The sequence below is a fragment of the Sorex araneus genome, chromosome 3 (assembly GCF_027595985.1).
Source record: "Sorex araneus isolate mSorAra2 chromosome 3, mSorAra2.pri, whole genome shotgun sequence".
Taxonomy (NCBI): Eukaryota; Metazoa; Chordata; class Mammalia; order Eulipotyphla; family Soricidae; genus Sorex; species Sorex araneus.
In genome coordinates, this window is record NC_073304.1 from 81,378,814 (window position 1) to 81,389,420 (window position 10,607).

A 10,607-nucleotide genomic window follows, 5' to 3' on the forward strand; every position below is an offset into this window, starting at 1 on the left:
AAAGAACTGACTAAGACTATTATCCCATACAAAAGTTTAGGTTTGTGAAGTGAGCAAAAACCTCTGTAGTTTTCACGCATGCTCATGCAGAATCACACTTAAAAGAATTACCTAAAAAAAAACATGATGTGTGTGTTAAATAATATTTTCTCTCATCCCATTTGAAAAGTAAATTTCCAGAAGGCTGAATCAGTTTCTTTTGTAAGAGGCCATTGTCTTAAATACACAGTTTTCAGTCTGGTAAAAGAATTTAATGACAATTGTAGTGATGGTCCCTGATGATCTGCCCAAAAGAAAAACAAAATGTTTTCTACAGCAGGTTTTCATACCTGCCCTTCAGCAGGAAATTACTCATTTTATATTATGCTTTTATAACTGATGTTTTGGTTATTATATTATTTGTTGTAGTTATGACTGTAGCCAAGTTTGTAAATTGAATTCTACAACATACCTTCTAATGTTATGAGACATAAAATCTTTTCGGTTGAAATAGAGTTTGCTTGGTATCACCAAAGGAATATGTCCCATCTGCACGAGAGATTAGTAAAGCTGTAAAAATCATTATTGCTATAAATCTAAAGTATAGTAATATATAAGTCTAGAGCATACTTTTTGGATATGAGAATTATGAAAGAAATACCTCTGAAATAACCCTCTAAACTAATGGGGCTAAAGATGAAAATTCCATTATAATAAAAGCCAAAAATTATTCAGGACATGGTATTTTGTATTTGGAAAAAATTAATCTTTGGGACGAATCATAGGATATTAATATCAAAATGGACAGAAGACCATGGAGGAAAAGGAAACCAGAATACATTCTTCTGTCCAAAAATGGCTTTATAAAGTTTCTTCATTTTCTTAGATTATATGAGTACTCTAAATTGTATCCAGAAGTTAAAAAAAAAAACACCATCTTTGGAGAGGTTTCTTATGAGTGGTTTCACAAAATAAATAAATAAAGGAAGAGGGGGGAAAAAGAAAACATAAAAGAGGACCAGAGAAATAGTACAGGGATGAGTTCTTGCTTTCCATTTTGATCTCTGGCACCACATATATCCTCCTGAGCAGCACTAGGAGTGATTCCTGAGTACAGATCTAGAGGTAAGCCCTGGACACCACCAGGTGAGACACATTCTCCCTTAAAAAAAAAAAAGAGAAGGAGAAGAATCAGCTGGACCAGCAATACAGTGGATAGGACACTTGCCTTGCACATGGTTCAACCCCTGAAACCCCATATGAGCCAGTGAGAAGCAAGCCTTGAGCACCACCAGAAGTGACCTAAGAACAAAACCAAAAAAATTTAAATAAACAAAGAGAAGATAATGAATGAGTTTAAAAGGATATAAAAGTAATTTTTAATGCAAGAACATTTTAATTTTCATTATACTAATTTTAAGGATTTAATTCTAACAATGTAATCCTTTATTTTGTAGAAGTTGATTTATATTTTTCTATTGCATATTCAAGATGCTTTATTAGTTAAAACTCCCAAACATATGGAACTTTAGGGACAACATATGTTTATTGGCAATAGTTTACATAGTCTGATATTTGAACTTATTCTAATTTTTAGATAATTTCTTCTTAAAGAGAATTTATTATTATTATTATTATTATTATTATTATTATTATTATTATTTTGGGTTGGGGGACACATCCAGTGACAATCAAGGATTACTTCTGACTTTACACTCAGGAATTACTCTTTGTGGTGCTTGGGGACCATATGGGATTTAAGGGATTTAATCCAGGTTAACTGAGTGCAAGGCAAGTTTGCCACCCACTGTACTATCACTCTGACTCTTAGATAGTTTCTTACGGTCTATTTTGAGATTGGAATCTATATCCATTGGTAAGATGAAAAGGAAAGGACTGTATATTTTCCAAAAATCTCCCTTTAGGATGTGTTATCATCTGCTCCTTTTTTTCCTAGACATTATTTTATCAGAATATTCTGAGGGATATACAAAAGCCTCAAAAGCAATGCCTTTTCAAACTCTGAACTGTTGTGTGTGATTTCAGGGTAGAATATGCGTGTGTGTGTGTGTGTGTGTGTGTGTGTGTGTGTGTGTGTGTGTACTCACGAGTGCACATTCACAAAAAAAGGGTGGATTGGGGGAGAAATTTTCTGAACTCTCCCTGATACCCATAAAAAGCAGACTTTTTTCCTTTATTTTTATTAGCCTTGCAAGCACAAGACCTGAAAACAATTGGTTAAAACTCACAAGTGTTCTTCTCCAAGGAAACATTTTAAAAAAGCAAAAAATTGACACGACCTGAGAAAAAGCCAGAGTACGCTATTTCTTTCATTCCTACCAACTGTTGATCGCAAACAGTATTTGTCCTAATGGACTTAGGGTTTAGGAAACTCAAAGAGGGGACACAGAAGGAATAATAGAACACAGGATCCGACAACTATTGCAAGCACAAAAAAAAAGAAAAGAGAAAAGAAAAGAAGAAGAAGAAGAAGAAGAAGAAGAAGAAGAAGAAGAAGAAGAAGAAGAAGAAGAAGAAGAAGAAGAAGAAGAAGAAGAAGAAGAAGAAGAAGAAGAAGAAGAAGAAGAAGAAGAAGAAGAAGAAGAAGAAGAAGAAGAAGAAGATGATGATGATGACGACGACGACGATGATAATGAAGAGAGAAAGCCAAGGCTAGTTCTGATTTCAAAGCTGCCATGTGTAGAAAAAATATAGAGAAGAAAACTGAGGCTCAGAGGAGTTAAATAATTGGCAAGTTGTTGCAAAATCGCAATGGACACAGAAATGTTTTCACCTGGTTTAACTAACATGACGCGGATGCTTAATACAGTTCCTGAATCAGATCAAAGATAATCTTCATGAAATCTGTCACTAGAAAAAGAATATACTTGACAATCAATTTACAATTTAGTTTAAGTCCGTCATCACTGATTGCCTGAAGATGGAATGCTCCATTTCTTTTGCCCAGTGCAGCCTCCGTGAGGGATGCTTGGTCTTTCTCTTGAGTCTTACATAGCCTGCAGTGACCTGCCCTTGAAGTGCTGGTTTAACAACCTTTGCCCAAGCACTCTCTGGCTCTTTGTACATCTTTAATAGTTTCCTTGACGGACTATGAAGAACTGCCAGATGACAGTTCTATTTCATTTTTGTCACTGCCTGGTGCTCCTTTTTTCTCTCTGGCTTTTTCTCAAGGGCATGATTCTATAAGTCAATGTGGCAATGTTCACAATGGGTATTGCTCTTTCAACCACTGTATATTGATGCTGTGTGAGCAAGTCACGGACATGTCAAGATTTCAGGCCTTCAAAAAAGTAATCAAGGAGTATTTTATAAACTCTAATGTCCTTTCCATTGAAAGCAAATTGAAACTGGGGATTGGGATCTGATATTAAGGGTTTATTTTAAAACACTACTGCCAGAGGCATAAAAAAGCCCCTTTGATTAATACGCCGTAGAATTTTGTTCGCTTGCAAAAAAGCACAAGTGATGTGCTTTTGTTCTCCAAGCTTTAAATAAAACATTTGTCATCCTTGCATGCTGTTTATTACTAATTGCACAATTATTTTATTATATGGCACCAGAAAAATATATGATTTGAAGCTCCTTCTACATATTCTATGTTTTAAGTAAATAATCACTTCAGTCAAAAATTATTTATTAAATTAAGTGATTCTTCGCTAAACATAATGGAGATGTCAGGACTTTTTTTATTAGTGCTGCATAATGAAATAATTGAGGAATTAGTAATAAATTTTCCCTTGTAATTTAGAATAAATAAAAAACAATTACTAGGCTTTTCTTTAAGAATGTGGGATTCTTAAAATTATCTCTCATAAAATTATGCTGATGAATGTCATATGTTTCTTCAGCAAAAACAAAATGAGATGTTTTTTTTCTTGTCATCTCTGCAGACTCAGTGCAGCTATCATACACTGCCTGGCTGCTCAGTGTTCAGTGTTCTTTGTATATTGTTCCTTCTGACTATCTCAGAAAGAATAGGGCCACTTCTTCAAATATTAGTATCCTGATAGATCTAGAGACATTTCAGCCTGGTCATTTATTTTTCCTATGCTACAAAATATCCGCTTTTATACAAAGAGTAGAACTACCTTTAAAACTTAAGTAATTCTTCATGACTTTATGATTAATAAATACACTGACCTTATAGGCATGGTGAGGTACATGAAGGCAGAACAGATATGGAACTTGCTACCGAGGACCTTATGGGCATCGCATATGGTTAACTGTGTACCACCAGGAGTAATTCCTGAGTGCAGAGCCAGAGTAACCCCTGAGCAATGTCAAGTGGGACTCAAAAAGCCCAAATCCCACATGTCTAATCCTATCACAAAGGATATGTTTATGTGTGTGTATGTTCGTGTGTGTGTGTGTGTGTGTGTGTGTGTGTGTGCCACAGGAGCTTTTGTAACCACACCGTTTTGTGGCTATTGAGTGGTATATGCCCTGATCTTCTGGAGTAGTTTTCGTGTCTTATGTGGATTCTTATGCTCCTGCTACATTAAATACTCCTACTACATTAAGATGCTTGTTGGCCCAGAAATGGTTATGTAATATTGGGTACTTTCAAACTAGTTCTTTCTGTCCCTCAGCCCCCTCCTTTCTAAATTACATTAGGGGGTGGAACTCTGCTGTACCCATCTCTGTAGTTGCTCTTTTCCTGCATTTTGTACTGATTTCTTGCCATTCCTGGTACTGGAAGAGCACCACTCACTTTTCTGCTTTTGCTATATGCCTTTCCTATTTCTCACTGAGAAATGCTGGGAAAGAACTTTTTTACATATTGCTACCATGTGGCCCATCACCCAATACTCAGGAACATCTTTGGGTCACTCTACTTCTATGAATTTACCCTTGAAGAAATGAAAACATGTGTTTATGCAAATAACTAAAGCAAATATTAGGCAATATTTACTAAATATCTGAAACTGTTTCCAAAGTGGCTGAACATTTTAGATTTTCCCTAATGTGTATGTATGTTTATGGTTTTATTGACAATATTTATCAGTATAAGTATTTGTACATTTAGCTCTTCTATTAGGTACAGAGTGTATTTTAACATGTCTGGTATCCATTTATATTGCTTTGTCAGATTTTTTTTGCCTATTTTTATTGGATTGATTGTCTTATTGAATTGGTTACTTCCAGCTGACAAAGGTTTTTGTACAAATACAAATTTTCAATTCATTTTGGTTCAAACCTAGAAGTGCAGTTTCTGGGTGATAGAGCATCTGTCTATATAGCAACTTTACTATAAAGTAAATCTATGATCAACTTTATAAGAAACTGAAAATTACCTCATTTTTCAATGTAATTCTATCATTTTTAATTTCTACTAGTAACATTTAAGAGTTTATACTGAAATCTGAATTAAATAGCATTGAATATTTCCTAATAGTTGCATAGTATTCCATTGTGAGAGTATCATGTTTAGTGAAATCAGTCAGGAGAAGAGGGACAGATATAGAATGACTACATATATTTGTGGGGTATAAAATAAATAGTATGAGATTAATATCCAAAGCCAGGGAAAAAAGGTGCCAGGAAGACTGGTCAATGATTGGAAGTTTGCCACATATGTGAGTGGGGCAAAGGGCAGTTCAGATAAAAAAAGGACCAATATGACAGTGATAGTTGAAAATGATAACTTTGGATTAGAACTGGATGTTGAAAGTAGGTAAAGAAATCTACCTTGTAACCTTTCAGTATTTGAATTACAAACCATAATGCCCAAAAGGAAAAAAAGAAAGGGAGGCAAAGAGGAGAAGAGAGTGGGGGAAGGGAGAGAGGAAAGGAAGGAGGGAGGGAGGGGGGAGGGATAGGGGATAGGGGGGGAGAGAGGGAGAGAGAGGGAGGAAAAGAGAGGAGATAGGGAGAGAGAGGGAGGGAAAGAGAGGAGATAGAGAGGGAGAGAGACGGAGGGAGAGGGAGATGGAGATAGAGCAAGAGTATATAAAAGTGACTGCCACAGACACAGGTGGGGGAGGGAGGTGGGAAAGTAACTGGGGACATTAGTGTTGGGAAATGTACACTGTGAAGGGATGAGTATTGGAACATTATACAACTGAAATGCTAAAATGCAATCATGAATAACCTTGTAATTGTGTATCTCACTGTGATTTCATAAAAAAATGAAATAAATAGCAGTGAATTTATAGATCAGTTTGGAGAGGATTAACATTAGCAAAATGGTTATTTGATAAGAATAATAGGTCTATCTTTATTAACCATTAATTTTTTCTCAGAAACATTTTATACTGTTTAGTGTATGGAATATATATTTCATGAGACTTTTATCAGGCATTCCACATTTTCATATTGTAAATAGTATTTTTAAATTTCAATGCTTAATTGATATAAGTACAAAAATTGATATTTATTAGAATATTCTATATATATGATCAAATTGCCTCTTTTCTTCTTTTCCTGCTGTTAAATACCTTCAGAAGAGATGATAGAAAGAATACTTTTCTTGCTCTCAGGCTTACAAAATTTTCCAATATAATGATTTTGCACACATGCCTTCTAACAAACTGAAAGAGTCCTCTATTCCTAATTTTCTGAGCATTTTTATTAAAAGCTGAGTATGGATTTTTATCAAATGTTTTTTCTGCATCTACTGAAATGATCATATAATTTTTCTTTTAGTCTGTTAACATGGTAAATTATATTGATTGCCTTGCAAATGTTCTATCAACCTTGTATTGCTTGGATAAATTCCACTTGATTATGATATATTATCATTTTGTGTATTGCCAGATACACTATTCCTGAGGATATTGCTCTCTCATTTTCTGTTCTCTTCATTTATTTATTCTCCTTTGTTGAAATAATATCTTTGTTAAATTTTGATAAGTGATCAGTGTTGACTTCACAGAATGATATAGAATGTGTTCTCTTCTTTATTTTTGGAAGCAATTGTGTAGAATCATAATTTCTTCCTTAAATATTTGGCAGAATCTACCAGTGAAGCCATCTGGTCTTAGAGTATTCTTTATGGGAAGTTTACTTTAAAAAAAAACAATAAATTCAATTTATTTATCATGTAAAGAAATAGTCTAGTTATCTATTTATTCTGGATATTTTGAAACTTTGTGTCTTTTAACAAATTTGTTTTTTTTTCTAAATTGTTAGATGTTAGCAGAAAGTTCAAAATACTTTCTTATGATTATTTTTATGTCCCTTATATTTTTAGTTATAATTTACATAATTTTAGACATCAGTAATTGATTTTTCTATTTTTGTCTGATTTGCTTCCTAGAGATTTGTTGTTGTACTGGTCTCTTTAGAGTCAGCTTGTGTTTTCATGATTATCTCTCTTTCTGTTTATTTCATTAATGTCTGCTCTTGCTCTTATTATTTTCTTATTTTGGCTTATTTGGATTTGTTTTTCTTTGTCTAGTTTTCTAAGGTGAAACAGCTTTTATTTGAGATCTTTCTTCTATCCCAGGATAAGTATTTTGTACTTCAGATTCCCTTTTAAGTCCTCTGTCTATAACCTATATGTTTGGCAGACTGTTTTACTCTCATTTAGTTAAAAAAACTTTCTAACTTCCCTTGTTATTTCTTTCTTTGGCCTATGGGGTACAAAAAAGTGGTTTGTATGATATCCAAGTATTTGGAGAATTTGCTAGTGATCTTTCTATTACTGATTCCTAGTATGACTATATTGTAGACATGTAATTGTGCAGTTTCTTTTTTGAAATTATTTTGCGGCTTGAAATATGTGCTGTCTTGGGTAAAAAATGTCTGTGGCATTTTTCAAACATAATGTTTTAAATTAATTTTAATTTACATTTTATAAAGGTTACCTCCATCTACATAGAGGAACCTGGGACATTCAGACACACAGTGTTACCGGGTGGATGTCTACATGGCCATTCCTGGCTCTTCTAGGGAGGGGTCACATGATGCTGGGGTCAAAGTCATGACTTTGCACACAGTAGACATGTGTCTACCATTTGAGTTATCTTGGGCCTCATGTAGTTTGTTTTGTGGTGGAGTGTGCAAAGGTCATGTCACACTGGCAAACAGCTTAAGATTTCTTCCTGATAAGTTTGTCACAATCTGTTTTTGAGTTCAAATATATGGCTTTGCTATTTGTTTTTCATTTACTACATGACTTTTGTTCTCTGTAATTTTTTTCTGTTATTTTTTCATTATTATTTTATTTTCTCTCGATAATTTTTTTTTTGGCCATACTCTACTCATTTCAAAGATTAAATTAACAGAGCCTTATGAGGGCTAATTGCTTTGCCAAGATGGCACAAAAACTAAATCCAAACCCTTGCAATTGATTATATTTTCCAGCATGTATTATCTGACATTTGTTTTGTTCCCCCTGTAAGTCACTCTGTGGCAGCTCCATTGGTCTCTGTGCTCTCCTTATACATGCAAGATACAGTCCCTATACGGGGTCACTGGCAAAGACTGCTCTGATAGAAGGGACATTCAAAAGGAATCAAAGGTAAACTGATTCCTTTCTAGGTACTGAAAATTGGGTAAGTCTTTGAATAAAATAGTTTTGAACTATGTCCCTTTTACCCAATAAATATATAGCAAACATTTTGTTTGAGATTTGTAAAAACTTGTAAAAAATCTACAGGTAATCTATGTAGGCTAGAATTATAAAAAAAAATTATACATGAGAAATTGAAATGTTGTGAATGCATCTAATCTAGTATCTTAAATATATATGTATATATATGTTAGAATTTATAAAACTACACAACTATTGGTATCATATGCAGTTAGAAGAAACATAATATTAGAACTAACTGCATAAAACTGGTGTGGTACGTATTGGACTATTATAATAACTCTGTAGTCACTTATTGTTGTGTTCAACTGTTTGTGACAGGAAAATGGTCTTCTAGTAAATTGCAGAAAAATTCAGTAAACCATCATTAAAAGTGATATTGCACAGTTCTTATGTGTTTTATTTTTTCATTATCTTAGTGCAGTATCACCAGGGTTCCATACAAACTGTCACAGTGATATTGAAAGTATTCCCAAGGAAAAGTCAGGACATTAAGAAAAAAGTTATGTAGCTTGACATGTATCGTAAAAAATATAGACAATTGGTACTAAGAAGCAGAATTTGTTGAGTTGATAGAGGATATGAAATGATCTGGAGAAATTGTTCTATAAATTTATGTTCTCTGTCTTATCAGTTCCATACTAGTATTTACCTCCACACTCCCCCCCACACACACACACATATACATGGTGGTGACATACTAGGTCATGATCATCACCTAGGGTCATCTATATTAGTTGCTGTGCTTGTACACATTCAGGTCGCAGAGCTCATTGCAGCTTACATTCCAGCTGTGCACCAGTAATTACACACTTGTTGCAGTGTGTAATCAGAGCCAGAGAGTTGAGAGTCAACACATGTGGGTGGCACTATGGAGGGGACTCAAAAACCTCAAACTAAGCCTCTGAGCTGCTCCCTTACAAACATTTCCATTTTCATCTTTCATTTTATTTTTTGTTCGGAGGAATTACCCGGTGGTGCTCAGGGGTGACTCCTGGATCTTCATTTGGGAATCACTTGCAAGGCAAGAACCTTATGCATTTTACTATCTGGCCAGAGTACCATCTTCCTTTTCTTCTTCTTCTCCTTCTTCTTCTTCTCCTTCTCCTTCTTCTTCTTCTCCTTCTCCTTCTCCTTCTCCTTCTCCTCCTTCTCCTTCTCCTTCTCCTTCTCCTTCTCCTTCTTCTTCTTCTTCTTCTTCTTCTTCTTCTTCTTCTTCTTCTTCTTCTTCTTCTTCTTCTTCTTCTTCTTCTTCTTCTTCTTCTTCTTTCTTCTTCTTCTTCTTCTTGTTCTTCTTCTTCTTTTCTTCTTCTTCTTCTTCTTGTTCTTCTTTCTTCTTCTTCTTCTTCTTCTTCTTCTTCTTCTTCTTCTTCTTCTTCTTCTTCTTCTTCTTCTTCTTCTTCTTCTCCTTCTCCTCCTCCTCCTCCTTCTCCTCCTCCTCCTTCTCCTTCTCCTTTTCCTTCTTCTCCTTCTCCTTCTTCTCCTTCTCCTTTTCCTTCTTCTCCTTCTCCTCCTCCTCCTCCTCCTCCTTCTTCTTCTTCTTCTTCTTCTTCTTCTTCTTCTTCTTCTTCTTCTTCTTCTTCTTCTTCTTCTTCTTCTTCTTCTTCTTCTTCTTCTTCTTCTTCTTCTCCTTCTTCTTCTCCTTTTTCTCCTTCTCCTTCTCCTCCTCCTCCTTCCTCTTCTTCTCCTTCTCCTCCTCCTCCTCCTCCTCCTCCTCCTCCTTCTTCTTCTTCTTCTTCTTCTTCTTCTTCTTCTTTTCCTTCTTCTTCTCCTTCTTCTCCTTCTTCTCCTTTTTCTCCTTCTCCTCTCCTCCTCCTCCTTCCTTTTCTTCTCCTTCTTCTCCTCCTTCTTCTTCTTCTCCTTCTTCTTCTTCTATTTTTTTCTTTTTTGTGAACAATTTTTTCTCTTGTTTATAAGATAAGTTTAAAATGAGTAAGTTTATGGATTTTCTTTGTAAGTAGACAGTGTAAATGTATAGCATAGGTGTACTAGTGTGTAGGACTATAAATGACTTTTCTTTTTCATATGGTTTTAATTATATTTTATTTTTTTTATTTTAGGAAAATAATGC

General features: G+C 34.6%; 1 non-coding gene across 1 annotated transcript; it reads right to left on the reverse strand.

The window, feature by feature from the left end:
• Window positions 1–2,184: 2,184 nt before the first annotated feature.
• Window positions 2,185–2,299, reverse strand: LOC129403776 (U5 spliceosomal RNA). The gene has a single exon (XR_008629438.1). It is a non-coding gene; the product is annotated as a U5 spliceosomal RNA (small nuclear RNA).
• Between the last annotated feature and the right edge of the window lie 8,308 nt (window positions 2,300–10,607).